Below are 20351 nucleotides of genomic sequence, written 5' to 3'. Positions count from 1 at the left end.
ATCATGGTCTGGTAGAAATTCCTTTGCTGATGGAGATGGGGAAGGGAGTTCCAGCTCACTTTAACTTGACTAGGGAGCAGCAGGAGGTAGCAGCAGCATTTAAGAGCCTTGAGCTAAAACTTCCTGCATTAAGGACTGACGAATATAGAATGTGTGATGGGTGACTCAGAGAATGACGGTTGCAAGTACCACACAAAAATAATAATAACAACAATAATATGAAGGTACTGATCTTGCAGGTCTATTCCTAGGTATGGATCATAGACTTTCTCCTCTCTCACAAGATTGCTAGGGTATGTATGGCTGTCGACATCCACATTGTTATAACTCAGCAGAATCTAGTGGTCACTCATCAGCATATAAGCATATCTTATTGCTTGTAGGGGAGAAAAATGGTAACTGACAGTGAGCAAAGACAATCTCATGATAAATTTGGTAACTATGGGGTCTCTGCTTTCAGAAGACTCTCATCCATTTCATTAAGCAGATCCAATTCATGGTGATCCATGTGCTCCCTCAGCATAGAAAACCTCTTTCCTACTCTTGCACTGTCTGTCTGCCTTAGTCAGTACATCCATTAAATCTCAACTCAGGCATCATTCTTTCACTTTATAATTATTTTTGACAATAGTGCCCATCCCTAAAAGACCAGGCACTATTCTGCGCACTGGGGTACAGAAGCGACAAAACAGATTGAAAAAAGAATCTTTGCCATCACAGAGTGGGGAAGGTGAAAGGACAGATAACAAAGAAATAGCAAGCTATCAAGTAAGTTAGAAAGCTGTCAGTGCTGTGGATAAACATTAATGCAGGAAAGAGGTACAGTTTTAATAGAGTGGTTAATGAAGGCCTTTGAGAAAGGACTAGGAGGGGATGGGATAGTGAACCATGCAGATTTGTGACAGTATTCCAAGTAAAGGGAACAGGGAGTGCAGGGTACCAAGACCAGAGGATGGTTGACCCCTTCAAGGAAGAGCGAGAAGCAGAGCAGCCGTCAAAAACAGAAAATAACAAATGTTGGCAAAAATCTGGAGATCTGGAAACTTTGTGCACTGTTGATGGAAACGTAAAATGGGAAGGTGTTGTGAAAAAAAGTTTAGTGACTCCTCAAAAAGTTAAACATAAAATTACCAAATGACCCAGTAATTCCATTTCTAGGTATCTACCCAAAGGAACTGAAATCAGGGACTTAAACAGATACCTGTACACCAACATAGATCACAGAGGGGCAAGGATAGAAGCAGAGACATCAATGGAGAAGAAGCTATTGCGACATTCTGAGCAAAAGATGACAATGGGTTGGTAATGGTAGTGCAGGTGATAAGAAGAAGTCATGTTCTGGATGTATTTTTTCAGGTAAAGATAAGTGTAAATACCAATGAATTGTATGTAAATTATGGAAGAATGAGAAGAATTAAGGGTAATTCAAAAGTTATTTGACCTAAGCACCAGAAAGGATAATGTTACCATTAATTAAATCAATAGTAAGATGGCAGGGAAAGCAGGTTTGAGGATAAGAAGATCAATGCCTCAGTATGGAACATGGATTTAAGTGCTTATTAAACATCCAAGTATAGATGTCTAGTGAGTAGTTGACTATATGAATCTTGAATTTGGGAGAGCAGTTCAGACTAGAGTTAAAGTTTTTAGAGTCATCAGCATGTAGTTAAGACTAGATGAGACCACCCAACAATAATAGAAAAGGAGTACCCCAAGGACTGAGCTGTGGGGGGCCAACATCAAGTGGTCAAGGAGATGAGGAGGCTGAGAAGCAGCAGTCAGTGAAGCAGGAGGAAAAATAGGAGTATGTGACATCTCGGAAGCCAAGTGAAGAAAGTGTTGTTAGGAGAAAGAGGGATCAACTGTGTCCCATGTTATTGGGAGTTTAAATAAATAAGGAAAAAGAACTGGCAATTAGATCTAGAAACATGATGACTTGACAAGAACAGTCGGTAAAGAGGACAGGGCAAGAGCTTAAAGGGGCAAGTTCAAGTGAAAATGGGAGGAGAGAAATTGGAAACAGCATATGTAGAGAAGCCTTCTGAAGAGTTTTGCTAAAAAGAAAAAGAGAGAGGTGGGGCAGTTGATAGAGGGGAAAGTGGAAGGAGTTGGGGTCTCAGAAGCTCAGAAGCTCCTCTGTTTCTCTGGCTGGTTAGGTGCCCCTCCTCTGGATTTACACCCTGACCTTTGTGTGTATGCCTTCCCAAGCAGGCTGCAAGCTCCTGGGAGGCAGGAAGTGTGTATCTTAGTCATCTCTGAGTCACCAAGGTCTAGCAATGTGTCTGATATACAGCAGCTCTCAGAAAATATTTGCTGAACTAAGTACAGATTTGATCATAGGCAGATTGATTTGCAAAGGAGTAAAACTTGGTGAAGAAATAAAAAAAAAAAGAATATCCAGCAAATCATCTGAATGGGATATGAATCATGAATCAGGTCCTGGCCCTGGGATCTGCTTTATATCTTGGAGGGGAGATTTTGTGCCTTTAACAAACAAGATGGAGCTCTCAAATCCATTTCCCTTCATTTGACACTCATCTCTGCCATGGTCAAGTGTCGATTAGTGTAGCCAATGAGACCAGTGCCACTAGAATAAATGCACCCTATGTTAGCAGGACTCAGCTATGAGGTCAATACCGGATGACATTAAAGGCTTGATTCATTGGCCAAAGTAAAGTCAATTATTTTGAATTTGAATTCAAGTGACTAACAGAAGCTTGCTGGTCCTGCTTATTTCTCAATTTTTTTCTGTGACTTTTATGAAGATTTTTAGACAGTGGACATCCAGATGGAGATGAATTTGTGCTTCCTTTTCTACCCTACAGTGATAAGCAAAAAGGCTGCCATATCCTTCAGAGAAGGCCGAGTAATAACTCTTACTCTCCCCTTGGCTAAGTGACAGCTTGACAGTTAACATTTAACTCTGTGCCAAGCACTGTATTAAAGCATTTTACATGTATTAACTCATGTAATCCTCTCAACACCTTCATGGAATAGATTCTATTACTGGTCCTGTTCTCTGGTTGAGAAAATTAAAGCACACAGAAATTAGATTAATTTATCCCAGGATACGTGGCTTATGAGTGGCCATCTGGCTCCAGCATCTGTGCTCTGAACTACACCTGATATGGCCTCTTTCTCCTCTAAAAGGGTCTAGACTCATAAGAAAGGCATCAAAACTTGCTTTTACTCCCAGTTGAGTTGGGTTCTCTATGGAAGGGCTCATTTAATTGGAGGAAAAGAACCAGCTCGATTCCACATTTAGCACTTGAAAATTATTCTTTAGAAGACTAAATATCCATCATATGTGTGTGTCCTTAGATGAGTCATTAGCCTCTCTAAGTCTTAGTTACCAACCCAGGAAATGAGAATCATCTTACCTGCCCTATGTAAGAGTGGTTGTCGGCAGACTTAGACTGATGGCCAGTGGGGAAGAGTGTGGCCTAAGAAAGAGGAGATCCAAGACCCGGGTCTGGCTCTGCCTATGACTGCCGATATGCCCAGGAAACATTCTTGAACTTTGTCAATTCTCCTGTCCTCAGCTTCAGAATGACAACATTTGGCCTCCAATAGTCCTCTCCATACTAACACCCTCCATTTTGTGTGAAACGAAGAAAAACAAGGCATTGTTTGGCTTGTTGGTTTCCTCCTCTATGTTGTGTGTTGACATTGCCATTGACCATGGCACCCTAGATTGTCCAGCCTGGGCCCATCACTTAGTGCAGCTTGAGGTGTCATTATGCCTGGCTAAAAGGAATGGCACCATACCCATGTGTGTGCCCTTGGAGGCACTCTAAACAACTAGCACACTCAGGGGTCCCAAATCATTTTTGGTGAAATGGGCTTATTGCAGTGTCTTCCAATTTACAGATCTTGTAAATCTGGGAGAAACCTGGCATTTTTGGAAGACCTGAGGAAGGAGGCATAAAGAAATCTTTTACTAAACCCAAATTGCATTCAGTAACCTAGACACTTTAAGAGAATACCAGGACCACATGATTTACAATTATACAAGGTTCTGCAGGTCAATTATTCTGCAGGGTATAACAGAATTAGATTATTACATGGAAAGTGGTCCTGCACCCTCACTGACACTAGAAAAGAGTGTCCCTTTTGATGTTTCCATACCCATAGACTGCCCCTTTCTTTCTTTCTTTTTTTTTTTTTTTTTTTTTTGAGATGGAGTCTCACTCTGTTGCCCAGGCTGGAGTGCAGTGATGCAATCTCTGCTCACTGCAACCTCTACCTGCCAGGTTCAAGTGATTCTTCTGCCTCAGTATCCCAAGTAGCTGGGATTACAGGTGCCCACCATCAAGCCCACCTGATTTTTGTATTTTTACTAGAGACAAAGTTTCATCATGTTGGCCAAGTTGGTCTCAAACTCCTGACCTCAAGTGGTCCACCTGCCTAGGCCTCCCAAAGTGCTGGGGTTATAGGCATGAGCCACTGTGCCTGGCTGTGTTGCCCCTTTCTTTATTTCACCAAAGTGCTTGACTTTGGGACCAGTGGAGTTCTGGGATGCTCTCACCAGTCTTCCCAGGAGTCTCTGCCTCTCCCACTGTCTACCTGTGCTGCAGTTATAAAACTGCAACATGATGCCTCAGCCTTTACTCCTTGACATGTGCCACAGACATAGGTAGTGATGCCTCATTTCCTGCCTCTCTGAGAAGATGCTGCTCCACCAGGCTGTGGGCCCAGATGAGCACCAATACTCGCTTGGTTAAACCTATGGAGATGAAAATCTTCCTAAAGCAGATTAAGCTTCCTTGCCTTTTTTACAGAGTAGTATGAATATGAGTTAGGATTTTTTATTTAGTGGCACCTGGAAATAGAGAATGTAGAATGCCCAGCAGAGATGTCTTAGTCCATTTGCACTGCTGTAACCAAAGATCTGAGACTAGGTAACTTATCAGGAGCAAGATTTATTTTCTCACAGTCCTTGAGGCCAGGAAGTCTAAGATTAAGGTGCCAGCACATTCAATGCCTGGTGAAGGCCTGCTCCATCAATGAGCCTCATCTCACAGTGCCATCTTCACCTGGTAGAAGGCAGAAGGGTCAAAAGAAGATGGACCCTGTGCCCTCACATGGTAGAAGGGTGGAACTTGTCCCTTCAAACCCTTTTATAAGGGACAAATCCATTCATAAGGGCAGAGCCTTCATGGCCTAATCACCTCCTAAAGGCCCCACTCCTTAATATTACCACAATAGGGATTAGGTTTCAACATGAATTTTGGAGGGGACACATTCAAACCATATGAATGGGCTTTCCAAGTAGATGCTCAAGTTTTGCAGAACCCTAGAGCTAGAAGACCTTAGATTTCACCCAACACAGTGTTTCATCTCCTCATTGTTGGCACCTGGGTGACAACCAAGTGTTCTTTGAATGAAATAGTGCGTAAATGAATTAGTACTGAGCTGTAATACACTAATTCCTTTAAAGGCTAAGAAAGTGGTTAAGGCTGTTTGCTCCTCTCTCCAGAACCACAGACGACCATGACTCCTTCAGCAGATGTCTGCTTTCTGTAAGTGTCCTATCCCTTCCTTCTTTGAGGTTTCACCTGCCATGATTTACTACTGTCTGTGCCTGCCTATGGAAGCAACTTCTGTTTTCATTTCACCAATTCCAGTATGTTGATTAACCAGAAACCAGATAATCAATCTTCCTTAGGTGGTACAAGAAGTAAAGGTACCTGGACTCTGAGATAGCACCAAAGAATCTCTCCCATTGGCAAAGGGCTTGAATTTCAGTGCATCAAGAGGTGAAACCTACTTTGACTGGGACTTCCCATTCATTCATTCATTCAATACTTATTTGGTTCCAAGCATTTGGACCACTAAATAGCTAGATTCGGAAAAAGTGAAATATCACTTTAAAAGTGAAATGGGGGCTAGCCTAGCCCATAAAACCAGCTCTGACGTGCTTGACCTGAGGCGAATAGATTTTCAGTGGCCTTTCCAATATAGGCCCTTTATTATATTGTCTGCTGTAGAATCTAGATGAATTTTTTAGCTCAAAGACTGTATGGTTTTATTAAAGTCTTTAGTCCCCAGATTTTTTTAATGCTAATTGCTTCCAAGGAGTAAATTGAACCCACTTTTGAATTTTACTCATCTGGCATATCAAGGCAGGACTGAGGCTTAATTAACATTTCCCAGTATTGATACTTAAGGTACACCATATTACTTTGGCCAACAATGGATATTCTCCAAAAAAAGAATTGCTAATAAGGCCTTGGTTCAAGGATTTTATTCCTAGGGCTTTTCACCATAAGGACCTGATGGTATGAGGCAATACAGTCTGTCGAGTACATCCCTATGTGACTGAGAAAGCCAGGCTCATGACTTTAGAGCCAGCCGTCCTCGACTCCTGTGCCTGCTGGCTGCTGTGACTGCGATAGAGTCACATCCTGATGTCTAAATATATAAATGTGCAAAGACAGTTAACTAGGACTTATTTGTGCCTTGGGAATTAAAAAAAAAGTAATTAACTGGTATTTTTAACGCATTTTCTCTTTACAGGATGATCTAGTTAAATGGTTCAGTTATAAGATCAGGGAATTTGGTACCTTTTGAAATAGCCCATCTTAAGTGGTTCCAAAGTTATCTTAATGGGCTGATAGCTTGTGCTTTGTCTCCCAGAGAAGCTAAAGGAGAGGGCAGAGTTGATCTAATGAGTAGGTGGAAAAAGACACAAGGACACAGAACAGAGAGGTCACATGCAGCACCCACCATGGTCAAGGCAGGAGTAAGCAGTTCACTTCTTGGGCTCAATAATGTATTTAAAATATTATCTCAGATTTAGAAAATAAATTTTCTATCACCAAAGCAATTAAAATACCCAATTTACAATCTGTAAGAAATAAAAATATCTCTAACTTCTTTAGACATCAAGCTACAAATTCTATATTTGGATCTATTGGTCAGTCCACACTGTTAGCTTAGGGGTCAGGAGAGTTCCGGGTAAGGTGCACTGTCCACTAGCATCTACAATGTGTAAAATGTGTATAATAGCATGGGAAGAACGATAAAGTATAAACATCACCAGCCTCCAAGATGGCCCCCAGTGATCCCGCCTCCTGATCTTCGCACCCTGTGTAGTCCTCTCCTATATTATATCATATTTGTTCTACATGACCAAGAGAATATGGCAGAAGTGATTGTATGGTATTTTTGAGGTTGGGTTATACAAACACTACATTCTCTGTCTCTCTCGCCTCTCCCTCTCTGTTTCTCAGATTATTTGCTCTGGGGAAAGCCGGCAAGCATGACAGGCCCATGTGGTAAGGAACCGAAGCCTCCTGCCCATAGCCACATGTGTGAACTTAGAAGATCTTCTAGCCCAGTCAATGACCATACAATGGCTACAGCTAATACCTTAACTTCAACCTCATGAAAGACTGAGCTAGAACCACCCAACTAAGCTGTTCCTAGATTCCTCACCATCAGGAACTGTGTACTATAAAAATGCTTATTATTATAAGCCACTAAATTTCAAAGTTTGTATTACACAACAATCTGTAAATAATTCGGAATAAAATATGAATTGGATCACAAATGTACAGACATGCTATAAGGAATTGGATGGTCACAGTGGCTCATTTCTGCCCTCTCGTATCTCAGAGCGATAACACCCTTTAACCTCTACTTCTCCTGTCTTCCTGAAAATTCTGCTCAGGCCTTAGGCTTCTAGGAAGCTTATCAAAGCTAGCCTCTTTGTTTTTCATTGGCATTATTTATGGGGGCTTATCCCATTAAGGCTGTGGGGGCCCAGCCCATATGGCAGCTTTAAACTTGATGCCTTTTTAGGACCTCAGCTGTCTGAACAGGAAAGACCCTGGGGCCCAGAAGCTCTCTCTTAGCACAGTGAGGCTACTGGGCCTTTAACATTGTGTGCACATCTCTGAAGAATTAGAGTTGAGCAAGAAGGAACAGAAACCCTGCATGGAAGAACCCCACCCACTGCTGATTTTTACTGCTATTTCAGATTAAGTAAAGCAAACCCTATAGATGGGAGAGGCGCTCTTCTGAAGATGACATTTTCTTTAACTAGATACAAGGAGACAAGTGACCTGAGACAGGAAAGCAGGCTAGCCAAATAAATGAGAGTATCAGCCAGAGTTCTTCATGCAGGAAACAAATCATTTAATTTGTGTTATGCAGAAAATGATTTAATATGAGAAAATGGTGCTTAGAAAATTAGTGAAAGGGCTGAAAGAGTCTCCTTTAGTCTGGATCTCTGGGAATGATATTCTGAGCATGCACTATGCCCAACTGACCAACCACGAAAGGTGGGAATCAGGAGGCCCCAGTGGACTTAGTGATGTAATATGCAATCTAGGGAGGCCATTGCTGCTTTAGCCGCAGCTCCCTTCAATATCCTCAGAGCTTAGTGTTTGCACCTGCAGCTCTGCTCAGCAGCCTAAGGTGTCCACGCCATTAGGCAAACCCTCAGGAAAATTGCCCTGGCATTAGTCCCACCTTCCAAATCTCACACAAGTATATTTAGTGGACAGAATTCCATTCTCAACCAGAACCCTAGCTGCCAGGGAGTCAGTAGCTTTTAGATTTCCAGACTCTGAAATTCAGAAAGGAACATTACAAAGAGGTTGGAATTAATACTTAATACAGATTGACCATTTCTAAGGCAGAGGGCAAGCTCCTAACACCATGGCTGAGCTTCTTTCTCTTCTAGACGTAAAATTAGAGGAATCTAGGTGTGCTCAAAGGAGCGTCCAGATGACAGAGGTTAAAGATAGCTTCTGTACCATTGAAGTGGCTGAGGGGACAGCAGAGGACCCTCTTTAGGAGATCCCAATTGAAGATGAACGAGCCAAGTCTTCTTTGAATGATCTCATTCCTGTTTCTTTCTTTCCCTGTTGCTATCCCCACACCTTTGATAAAATCTCATCTAAATACTTCAGCTGAACTCAGCTAGAATTAAGAGGAGATTTTTATGACCAAATTAGGGTCAAAGCATAAAAAGGGAAACATGATGGTGGCAGCAGTAATTATAGTTAATTATAGTGAAAGATTCTCAGGAGGAAGTGAACCTTGCGGAATGTCTTAGTCTGCTCAGGCTGCAATAACAAAAATACTTTAAAATGGATGATTGACTTATAAACAACAGAAATTTATTTCTCACAATTCTGGTGGTTGGGAAGTCCAAGACCAAGGTGCCAGCAAATGTGGTGTTGATTTCCTGATTCATTGATGGTAGTCTTTTTGCTGTGTTCTTACACGGCAGAAGAGGTGAATGAGCTCTCTGGGGCCTCTTTTATAGGGCATGAATCTCATTCATGGGCTCTACCATCATGACCTAATGGCCTTCCAAAGACCCCACCTCCTAACACTATCCCCTTGAGGGTTAGGATTTCAATATACGAATTTTGAGGAGACATAAACATTCAGACCACAGCATAGAATAAGCCTCAGCCATGCTCTCTGCATAGACATCCTTTCCCTATGCTCATCTCACAGGATACAGGTTTATCTTTGTGGAGGGAGCTAGTAATATTCCTGCCAGCCAGACACCACAGCTCAGACTTCTTCCCCCAGCCCCATTCAGATGTAGGAAATTAACAAATGTCTTAACATCTTAGGCCTTCACTGCCTCATCTCTAAATGTCAGGGGGTTGAGCAAGAGGAGCTCTTCAGGTTCCTCCCAGCCCTAAAATCCATGAGTCCAGGCTCATGTTTATAGCAGAGGAATAACAAGTGAAGAGGAAAGGGGCTGGTATCTCTATCACCTGCCACAATGCCACTAGACGGAGGAATAGAGATCCCTTGAGAATTTGAGTGAGTGTGGGCAGTTGTCAGAATAGGGCAGATTACCATCAAGGTCAATTGCAAGAGCAAGAGGCTCATCTGAGATCAGAATGGCTAGCACCAGGAGGTGGTGGCTTCTGGAGAGTCCTTGCTCTGAAGATGGTCTTAGGTGTCCATTCTGGGTCCATTCATTGGCATCTTCCTCTCCCAAATTAATGTTTTCTTATAGACTTGGGCTTTTTTAGGGCAAGAGTCCCATCTAAACCTGTCAGCCATCAGCATCTGAGTCTGAAGCTTTCGCCAGCAGGCATGGGAGGTGAGCTCTTCTCTGTAAGAGCACTTTTGAAGTCACCAGGGGTTATACAAATGGAAGGGATTATCATTGAAATATAATTTCAACAAAGGTGGTACAATGCTCTGTTCCACTATGATGAAATGTGTCATTAAATATAGAAATAGATCAAGCACCTTCCCACTGAGATCCTCTGGTACCAAGTATCTAGGTGAGAAGCTGAATAGCTGTGAGAGCTCACAAAATGTGAAGGAGGTGGGAGGAAAAATCACTAGGGAGATATACTTAACTAGACTTATAAATAGCCTGATCACAGCTCATTTGATTAATTTGGGAAAAAGGAGTAAAAGTGTTTTGCCAATTCATCAGATTTCATGCTTTCAAAGCAGTTGCTAATGTAAATATTAACATCCAAAATGAACAAATTGTCTTTGGTAATTAAATGCCCTAATTTACAGGTTCCATTAGCAGAGAACAGAGATAATTTCTCCCCTTAAATTAACTTTTCTCTCCTTCTCCTTTCCCTGTCTCAACTTGATAAGACAAGTGGATGTGTGGGGGCTCCAGAGGGGGCCCTCTGGTCAGACCTCTTGGTCTGAGTGCAGAAGACTGAGTCAGTCCCTGAAGGCACAGCTCAGAAAGAGTGGAGCGAGTGCCTGCCCCCAGAAAGCTTAACTCCCAGTGGCTGTGGCACACTGAGAAATGACCATCCCAGGGGCCAGGAGTAGCCTGCTGTTAGGGTCAGGAGTTCTCCCAGTAGCTGTGTGAGATCCGCCTTCTGTTGTCTCTCTCTAGATCAGGATGTATCCCTTGGAAATCTATACTGGAGAGAGGTGGCCAATGACCGGGACTCCAAGCCTGGCCCACAATTGCTAAGTCATCATATTTGTTCTTTGCAACACCTCTACCTTTCAGAATCTCTCTTATCCCACAGAACTCCTCTAAGGAGCCTAAGATTGTGCCCTATTACTCAAAACCCTTGGTCGCCAACACTCCATGGTGCTGGCTGGTGGTGACTACAGGTAAGTCATGGAATGTTTGCATTCTCATAGGGGGCTGCAGACTCTTAAACCAGTGTCAGCCAGACAAGTTGAGTCGAAGTAAGTGGCCAGTGACTTGCCACAGTGCTGGGGGAGGAGTTTGGACAGGAGAGCCTAGCTTCATCCCTCAATTCAGACTCAATTTCCTATTATCCTGTTTTATTTAGGGTGACTAGGTGAGGTGAGTGAGGCTCCTAGGGCGCAAAATTGAAGAAAGTGTAGAGCTGGCATTTGCATGCCTGATGGTGAGTTCTTCCTCAAATCTACACCCTAGGAAGTTGGCAGAGATATCAGCCCCATTCCCTGTCCTCACTAGTTATCACTCTGCTATAAACACGAGCCCAGACTCAGGGATCTTAGGACCGGAAGGAACTTGGAGAGCTACTCTGACTCAGCCCCCAATGTCTGGAGGTGAGGCAGCAAGGTCCCAAGGTGTTAAGGCTGGATCTAGACCTGGATGGGGTGCCATGGAGGAAGATGGAGGACTTAGGGATGGGATTGGTGCCTCGGCTCTTTGCTCTTTGATCACACACGCACACACACACACATACACACACACACAGCCCTGAGAAGACCTATAGTGAGGCAAGACTCCTCACTATTCTTCCAGGTCTCCAGCACATGGACAAAGGGAGGAAAGCACAGAGGATGGTTTTGAGAGAAGATTGGTTAAGGAAAGTGATAAGGAGAAGTGGGAAAAGGGTCACCAGAACACGTGGCCTGGTCCCATGGGATCTCTGTGAAATGTCCTCCTTCATTAAAAAAAAAAAAATTATCAAGAACTCAATAGTTACTTACATACTAAGAGCCTACCATGTGCCTAGACTGCTCTAAGTGTGGGGAAGGAGTGGGGAAGCAAACAAGTGTAAGGCATGTAGCTTGCCCTGGAGGCATTGACAAGACTGTAGGGAAGAAAAAGAAAGATATGACAAGTTAACAAATCATGTAAGTCAGGAACTTCCAGGAGGGACAGAGTGAGTGCTAGGGCAAGGGATCTATGGGGATACAAGAGCAGGTGTATCAGTCAGAATAGGCTAGGTTATGCTGCAGTAACGAATGACCCCAAACTGTCTGTGGCTCACAACAGCAACAGTCTATACCAGATTGATTTCCAGCTCACTGCACATGAACCAGTTGTGCTCTGTTCCATCATTTTCGTTTGAACCCAGGCTGATGGAGCAGTCTCTATCTAGGACATTTCTATGTGTCATGGTAGAGAGAAAAGAGAAAACCAGTTGGTAAAGCTTCTCCTTGGATTGTGATACTTGTCATGTCCCCTCACAGTTCATTGAATGAAATCCACACCGAGTGTCATTCCACTCATGTTATGACCAAAGCAAGTCACATGCCCAAGCCAACCATTGATGGAACAGGGAGATATAATTCTCCTCAGGAAAGGACAGAAAGTATCTGAGAATAATAATACAATCTCCTATGGCAGGGAAAGCTTTCTGGGGAAGAAACAATGTGGTATGGGTCTTGAAAGACAAATACATTTGAAAGAAAACATCAATCCAGAAAGGCAGCATATTCTAACAATTAGAAGTGCGGGTTCCAGAAGCAGACTGCCTGGATTAAGCTCTCTGTCCCTCAGTTTTCTCATCTGTTATATGAGAATATGAATAAAACATATTAGACAACATTGCTGTGAAGCTAAATGAATTAATACAAATAAATTTTGAGGGGATGGTGCCTGGAACATAGTAAATAAATACTTATAAAAATACACTAGATGAATACCAGGTCTTATTATTATTTCAGATTTTGTCTAAGCCCAAAGGAATAAAGATTCAAGGTGCATTTGGAGGACAATGCAATAGAGAACATTCTTTTTTTTTTTTTTTTCTGAGTAAATGGAGTTTATTACATTAACCAATAAGTACATAAAGCAGTAACAATAAAATATACATGGCAGGAAGCAGGTCAGAGAACATTCTTATAGAAGTAAAAGAGTTATGGTAGACAGGACTAGCAGACAACCCCCCAAAACTGATAGAATCAAGCCTGATTATGGAAGACCATGGATGTCAAGCTAAGAGGTGTGGACGTGACTGATCCATGAATGTATGGATCAATGAGCCCACTCTTAGTGATCCCCTGTAAGTGTCATGTGGGTTTCCATTAAGTTTAGGTCAACTCTTCCACTGCCACAGGGAAATGGCAGTCTTAAGTCACAGTGATGTCATGCACTGCAGTGTCAGAGCTCCTCAGACAAGCTAGGTGATCCTAGACAAGTTCCTTCACCTCTCTGGGTCCTGAATCTCCCGCTCTGTGAAAGGAGAGGCGGGCTTCAGGATTGGCAGGGGCACTTCTGGCTCCCTATCACTCTTCTCCACTCTCCCAATCTACATCGGGCCTGGAACTTTCAGATTCTCCTTTATATCCCACCCTACCAATCTTTTACCCACTCCATCCCTCCCCAGCTCTCACCCCCTCCCACCTCCATCTCCAGCAACCCCAGCTTCTTGTTTCCCAGGAAACCCTGTTTTGCCAACAGTGCCCAGAGCACAAAAATGCAACCCAAGCAGCCCAAGTGAGTCTCATCCCCTCTCTCCACCCACTGGAACACAGAGGACCTGGCTGGTATTTAATTAGTTTGTAATATTACATATCTGTTAAATCTTTTAATCCATTTAATAAAAAAAAGTTAAGACACATACACACAACGAACCCACTAACAATGGCCCCAATTTGTGTTTTGTCTGACTGGAAGTAATATTCATGTCTACATGAGGATGGCATGTAATTAACATGTCATAATCAAAATGACTAAGTTTGACACATTATAATCACTGCATGGAGATTATAGCATAGCCAGGGGCGATCCACACAGCCTATCTTAATATAATTTGCATAATGAAAGCATGGTGGCAGTAATAGCTTTTTTCTCTTGTTATCATAATTTCACCCAGGGCTGCAAGGGGCTCCCGCACTGTCAGATGTTGCCTGTTAAAAGTCATTGTGACTTGAAGAAGGCTGCAAAAGTGACCCAAAGCCTTGAAAAAATAGCTTGATGACTTGTCCCTGATTAACAGAGTGGGCAATACCAGGATGAGCCCCCCAAAAATTATTCTACAAACCCACACCCAGCAGGCATTGGGACAACTTGATGTCCCCAGGCCTCTTGCTTGCTGAGGATGTGAAATTACCTTCTGATCAATGGCAAGTGCTGATATTCCTAGACCCCAGGCAAGCATGGCCAGACATGCATATCCCCCTAAGCAGACCCCTTGCAGTTTGATGGTTGCCCAAATGGGGTTCTCATCTATCTAGGGCCATGCTGCTGACCCTAGAGGTCAAAGGCACGTGTCTGAGAGCCATGCAGGCCAATCAGTCAACCTCCATTTCATGGTCACAGACCACATCCCTAACCTGAGTGAGTGCCTCATGGAATTAGGTGAGAAATTGTGTGGGAGAACATCCATTCACATAGCATTCCCTCTTCCCCTAATTTGCCACAGGTTGCATTTAACCTGCCTCTCTTCTAGCTGCCTGCGAAGCCTGCTCCTCTGTGCCAGCCAGGCACAGTTGTTCTGTATCAATCACCCACTCTGTCCTCCTGCTGCTTCCTCCTCACCTCCTGCTGCCCCCAGCCCACTGTCTGACTTACTTGAAACCTCAGCTAGAGACCCACTTTTATTTAACCTGCTGATACCCCCTCAGTACCACCAAAAGCACTTTTATAAGCATTACATTTTAATCTCAGAGAATCATATTAATTGGGACAGGAGGACTTTTTTGACTAGGACCTGAACTCGGAAATAATATCCCCACACAAATATAGAGCATAAAAATACTTATACTCACTTCTAACAAAGGAAAGGGACACTAATAACTTTACAATGGAAAAACCTTCACCAAGTGATCAAAGTGAGTATCACCAGTGACAAGTCATGTTGATATCATGTACCCTTGACCTCATAAGATGAAAGAGTACTTCATTTCTGTGGCATTCTTCCTCTGAGTTCAAAACCTCAGTCTAATCATGAGGAAATATCAGACAAATCCAAGCTGAGGGACATTCTTCAAAATACTTGACCAGAATTATTCAAAGTGTCAAGATCGTGGAGAAGAAAAATAAAAGACAGGAACTGTCACAGGTCAGAGAACACTATGGAGACAGGACAACTAAAGGTACGAATGGTATCGTGGTTGGATCTCAGGACTAAAAAAGATTATTTGTGGAAAAATTAGGGAAATCCAAATAAAGATCATAGTGTAGTTAATAGTATTGCATAAATGTTAATTTCTCAGTTTTGATAAATGTACTATAGTTACATAGGATGTTAACATTAGGTAAAAACTGAATAAAATTGGGTGAAGGTATACCTCCATACTATCTTTACAACACTTTAGTTTATTTGGGCTCTATGAAAATAAAAAGTTTTAAAATGACATTTTCAAAATGTCACAAATAATACTGAAACTGAGGAGATCTCACAAGCTTTTAGCAAACTGTCACAGAATCCAATCTGAATAGAACTCTTTGTTCCCAACTACATTTCCCCATGGTTTAGCAAATTCTGCCCACCTGGCTGATGGCTCTTGTGATGCTAAGTTATAACTACATTTTGATTTTCATATGAGGGGGTAGAAAGAAGAATCTGAATCTATGTTCATAAACTACCCCAAAATGTAGAGCTAACTCATTCCGTGGAAGCCTGCCAACCACATAGCAAATAGGCTTGTTTTCCACCTCGTGTGTGATATCATAAAGACACAGATGAAGGTGAGTCAATGGTGGTTAAAATGCATAAGAAGAAAGAACTTCCAGTAAGATCCCAATAGAGCTGGAAGAGACCTTTGACTTCTTGGGCCTGACCCTCTGTTTTTCTGTGAAGGGACTGAGGCTTAGAGAGCTCAGGGTCACACAGCAGATTGACGTAGAGTTGGAAGTAGGACCCAGCTCTTCAAATTCCCAGCCCAGGGATCAGAGTAAATTCACAGAAGCTCATGTGCAGAGAAGACTGTGAGGGGGTGTCCTGGCTACCCTGTATCCTGAGGGATAGAGAACTGTCAATGCACACTTCAAAGTCCTCCAGGACACGTTGGCTAGTCTTGCTCTTCCTCATGGATGGTGTGAGCCTCCCTCTGCTTTCATGGCCTCTTCCACCAGCTCCACTTTGCCTGGGACCTGCAAACTGCACTCCTGCACCCACCCAGAGATGCACTTTCTAGATGCACTTTCTGGATGAGGCTGGATGCTATTCACAAGGCCCCAAATCAAAGAGCTTTGTTGTCAAGTCAGGGCTGTTTTCCCCCTGCCAACACCCCTCCCTTATTTTCGGGGTTGTCATTCAAGGCTGCCTGTTAGTCATCCGGGTCCTGGTAAGGAAATGAGGCCAAGGAACTCAGGCACAGAGCCCCCCACTGCGAGGGAAATGTTGACTCACAGCCAATGCATTTTAACACAGGGAAACTCCCAGGAAAACCAGAGGGCTGCGCCTAGGCTCCAGGGCTTTCCGTTCCTCCCCAGGCCTGGAATTAATGCCATCATTTTTTTCTGGGCCAGGAAACTGCAGGAAGGCTCTCCTCCACCATGGGCAGCCCTCCTGCCAACCAAAGGGGCCACTGCTCTACTGCGCGAATTTCACAGCACCTCCTTACTCAGAGACAGCCTTAAATGTGGCAACATTATCTGAAAAATAACGAACTGGCCCCCTCCCCCTCAAAAACATCCCCTACTATGCCCCTTCCTGGTGCCTGGAATTTCTCCATTAGATTTGGATTCATTTGAAGGAGAGTCTTTGCTTGGTTTTTTAACCTTTGTCCTTGACTGCAAGGGATAGAGTCTACTTAAACTCCCCTAAGCAAACTGGGGGATACTGCAGTAATTTCTGAAGGAGGAGAACAGTAAGAGCTGCCTGGCCACATGAGGAGCACTGCTCCTTATGATAAGCTTCGCCAAACCCCTAGATTAGGCCAGGTACCTCCTTTATCTCTCCCAGCTCTACATAACTTCTCTTCACAACCCTCAGCACAGCTAATATGTATACAGTGATTCTTAGAAATATTTGCTTCATTTCTCTCTTCCCATTAGAATGTAGGCTCTGAAAAGTCAGAGGCTGTTCTGATGTGCTGTCATGTCCTGGTACTAGCCTGGTCGCCAACATGGAGAGGAAGAGCAGTGAATATTACTGAAAAAAAAGAGAAGAGAAAAAGGAAAGAGGCCAACCTGACTTTAACAGCAATAACAACCTCAGAGAGGAGGCAGAGGATGTGGCTAGGACCACCCAGTTCCTCCTAAGTCATAAGAAGCTAGCCTGATACTGGACCACACAGCTCAATGTCATCACCTGTCCCATTCTCTAGGAGAAGTTCTGGCAGGTCACTCTGTTTCCAGCATTGTGAGATAAAAATCAACTCTCCTAAAAAGTAAACTGAATTTTTCCATATTAGAATTCTGTTTTCAACATTAATCATCATAAAGATCAAGATCCTTACATAGAAATTCTTCCTACCATTAACATTCGCCATCTGCAAAGGCAAACTAAATACAAGACAAGTACATGCAGCCATGCCTCAGCAAGACAGAACATGCATACCCTGCAGTGCTATAGGATGCATTCAAATGAAATCAAAGTTTTGATGGTGTGGAGTCATGTATGGGATTTTATTTTTGTGTTGTATTTACCTCCCCACTCCCCAAGGCCTGTAGACCCATCCATGAAAGCAAGAATCTGGGGCATCATTATGGGCTTTGGTTCAGCAGCAAGTTAACAGAATACCTGTTTAATGTGTCTTCTTGTATGTCTCACAACAAGTCAGAAGCAGGCCAGGTGCAGTGGCTCACACCCAGCACTTTGGGAGAGGGATGTGGGCAGATCACTTGAGGTTAGCAGTTTGAGACCAGCCTGGCCAGCATGGTGAAATCCCGTCTCTACTAAAAACACACACAAAAAAAGTCAGCCAGGCCTGGTGGCACATGCCTGTAATCTCAGCTACTCAGGAGGCTAAGGCATGAGGATCGCTTGAACCCGGGAGGCAGAGATTGCTGTGAGCCGAGGTCATGCCACTGAACTCCAGCCTGGGCGACAGACTGAGACTCTGTCTCAAAAATAAAAATAAAGTAATCAGAAGCAATTGCCTACCTAGCATATATGACAACTGCAAGAAACCATTGGTTAGAAACTTTACAACAACAATATTTTTAGCAATAAGTTTCAAATTTGCATTTTTTACATATATTTAAATACACATTATATTTAGCATGTAAGTTAATTCAGAGAACCACCAGGACTTTCACAAAGGCTCGTGATCATCTCATTTTGCTTTGGCTGTGGTCCATGCCACGAAGCACTGTAGCACTACATATCCCCTGTGTTTAAACTATAGATTCAAAATGAACAACGATGGCACAATGACTGTAAAAGTGGAGAATCCAAACCTGAATTACTTCAATTCTATCATTCAATATGACCATGCAGAGTTTTTAAATTTGTGTTTAAATTTAAGAAAATGAAACAGAATGGCTAGAATGATCATTTTAAAACCATGCCTCAGCCAGATGCTGTGGCTCACACCTGTAATCCCAGGACTTTGTGAGGCCGAGGCAGGCTAATCACTGGAGGCTCAGGGTTTGAGACCAGCGTGACCAACATGGCAAAACCCCGTCTCTACTAAAAATACAAAAAACAAAAAGCCAAACAAAAAACATACCCCAGTGAATATGAATCTAGGGGAAGCCTCTTTAGTTTATTCTTGAAACAAACACATGTAGTTCAGTCTACATGTGTGCTATAGGTGGCTAGATGTAATTTGTACACAAGCTATTAAAACTCCAGTCACTGGAGCAATTGTTTAGAACTTAGACTTACAAAAGATTTACTTGGGTGAGGAGAAGCATCTTATTGCTGACATTACTTAGAACTGCCTGCAGGTGGTGATAATCAAAAGCAGACTGACTTCCAGTCAGTTCTATTATTATTTTAAATTCTGTACAGACAGTGCAGCCCCTCATTGCCTGCCTGTGGTGTGGATAACCTTTCACCCTTGGTAAGCCTCTAGTCAGGAGGAATATGCAGGGCAATGCAGTGGGGTACTTGGGTTCTCTCTGCATTTCCTCTCCACCAGCCTTAGCCTGTTGGCTTTATCCTCAGTTTCTCCTTTCAGTCACCAGATGGCAGCTGCACATCCAACCATTACATCCACATCCCAGCCAGGATAAAGAGGGAAGGGCAAAGGGACAAAGGCAAGGGACAATAACAACCAAATTGGTCAATTTTTATAATGTGTTTCCAAAGAGCAAAATACACTTTTATCGTCATTCAACCGTTCTATGAGCTTTGACAAAGACATAGAATTGTGCAACTACCATCAAAATCAAACAGTTCACTTACCCCGCAAAATTCCCTTGTGCTGGTTCTTTGTAGTTAAACCTTCCCCCAGCCGTAAGTCCTGACAACTACTGATACGTTTTCCTGCCCTATAGTTTTGTCACTTCCTGAGTATCATATAAGCAGAATCAAACAGGAGGTAACAATTGAAATCTGGCTCTTTTTGCTCAGCATAATGCCTCTCAGATTCATTTAAGTTGTTGCACATATTACTGGTTCATTCCTGTTTGTTAATTGCCGAATAGTATTTCATTGTATGGCTGTACCATGGTTTACTTATGCACTCACCTGTTGAAGGACACATGGGTTGTTTCCTGTTGGAGCAATTATGAATAGCAATGTTGTAACATTCACATGCAGATGTTTGTGTGAACAAAAGTTTTCATTTCTCTAGGATAATACCTAGCAGTGGCATTGGTAGGTCATATGATTGAGGTACATCTAACAAGTGCCAAACTGTTTTTTTTCAGAAGGACTGTACCATTTTACATTCCCTCCAGCAATGGCATGAGAGTTCCAAATGTTCTGTCTACTCACTGGCTGCTGTGATTTACATATTTGTCTCCTCCAAAATTCATGTTGAAATTTAATCCCCAATGTGGCAGTATTGAGAGGTGATTGGGTCATGAGAGCTCCGCCCTCATGAATGGACTAAACCATACATGCATTAGTGGATTAATGGGTTAATATTAAATAGTTTTCACAGGAGTGGGACTTGTGACTTTATGTATTAGTCCCTATTCATAATGCTGTACAGAACTACCCACAACTGGGAAATGTATAAAAGAAAGAGGTTTAATTGACTCATAGTTCAGCATGGCTGGGGAGGCCTCAGGAAACTTACAATCATGGTGGAAGGCAAAAAGAAAGCAAGGCAGCTTCTTCACAGGTGGCCGGAAGGAGAAGTGCCCAGCAAAG

Source organism: Trachypithecus francoisi, unplaced genomic scaffold (genome assembly GCF_009764315.1).
Source record: "Trachypithecus francoisi isolate TF-2019V2 unplaced genomic scaffold, Tfra_2.0 Lachesis_group19, whole genome shotgun sequence".
Taxonomy (NCBI): domain Eukaryota; kingdom Metazoa; phylum Chordata; class Mammalia; order Primates; family Cercopithecidae; genus Trachypithecus; species Trachypithecus francoisi.
Note: the sequence above shows the minus strand (reverse complement) of the source record.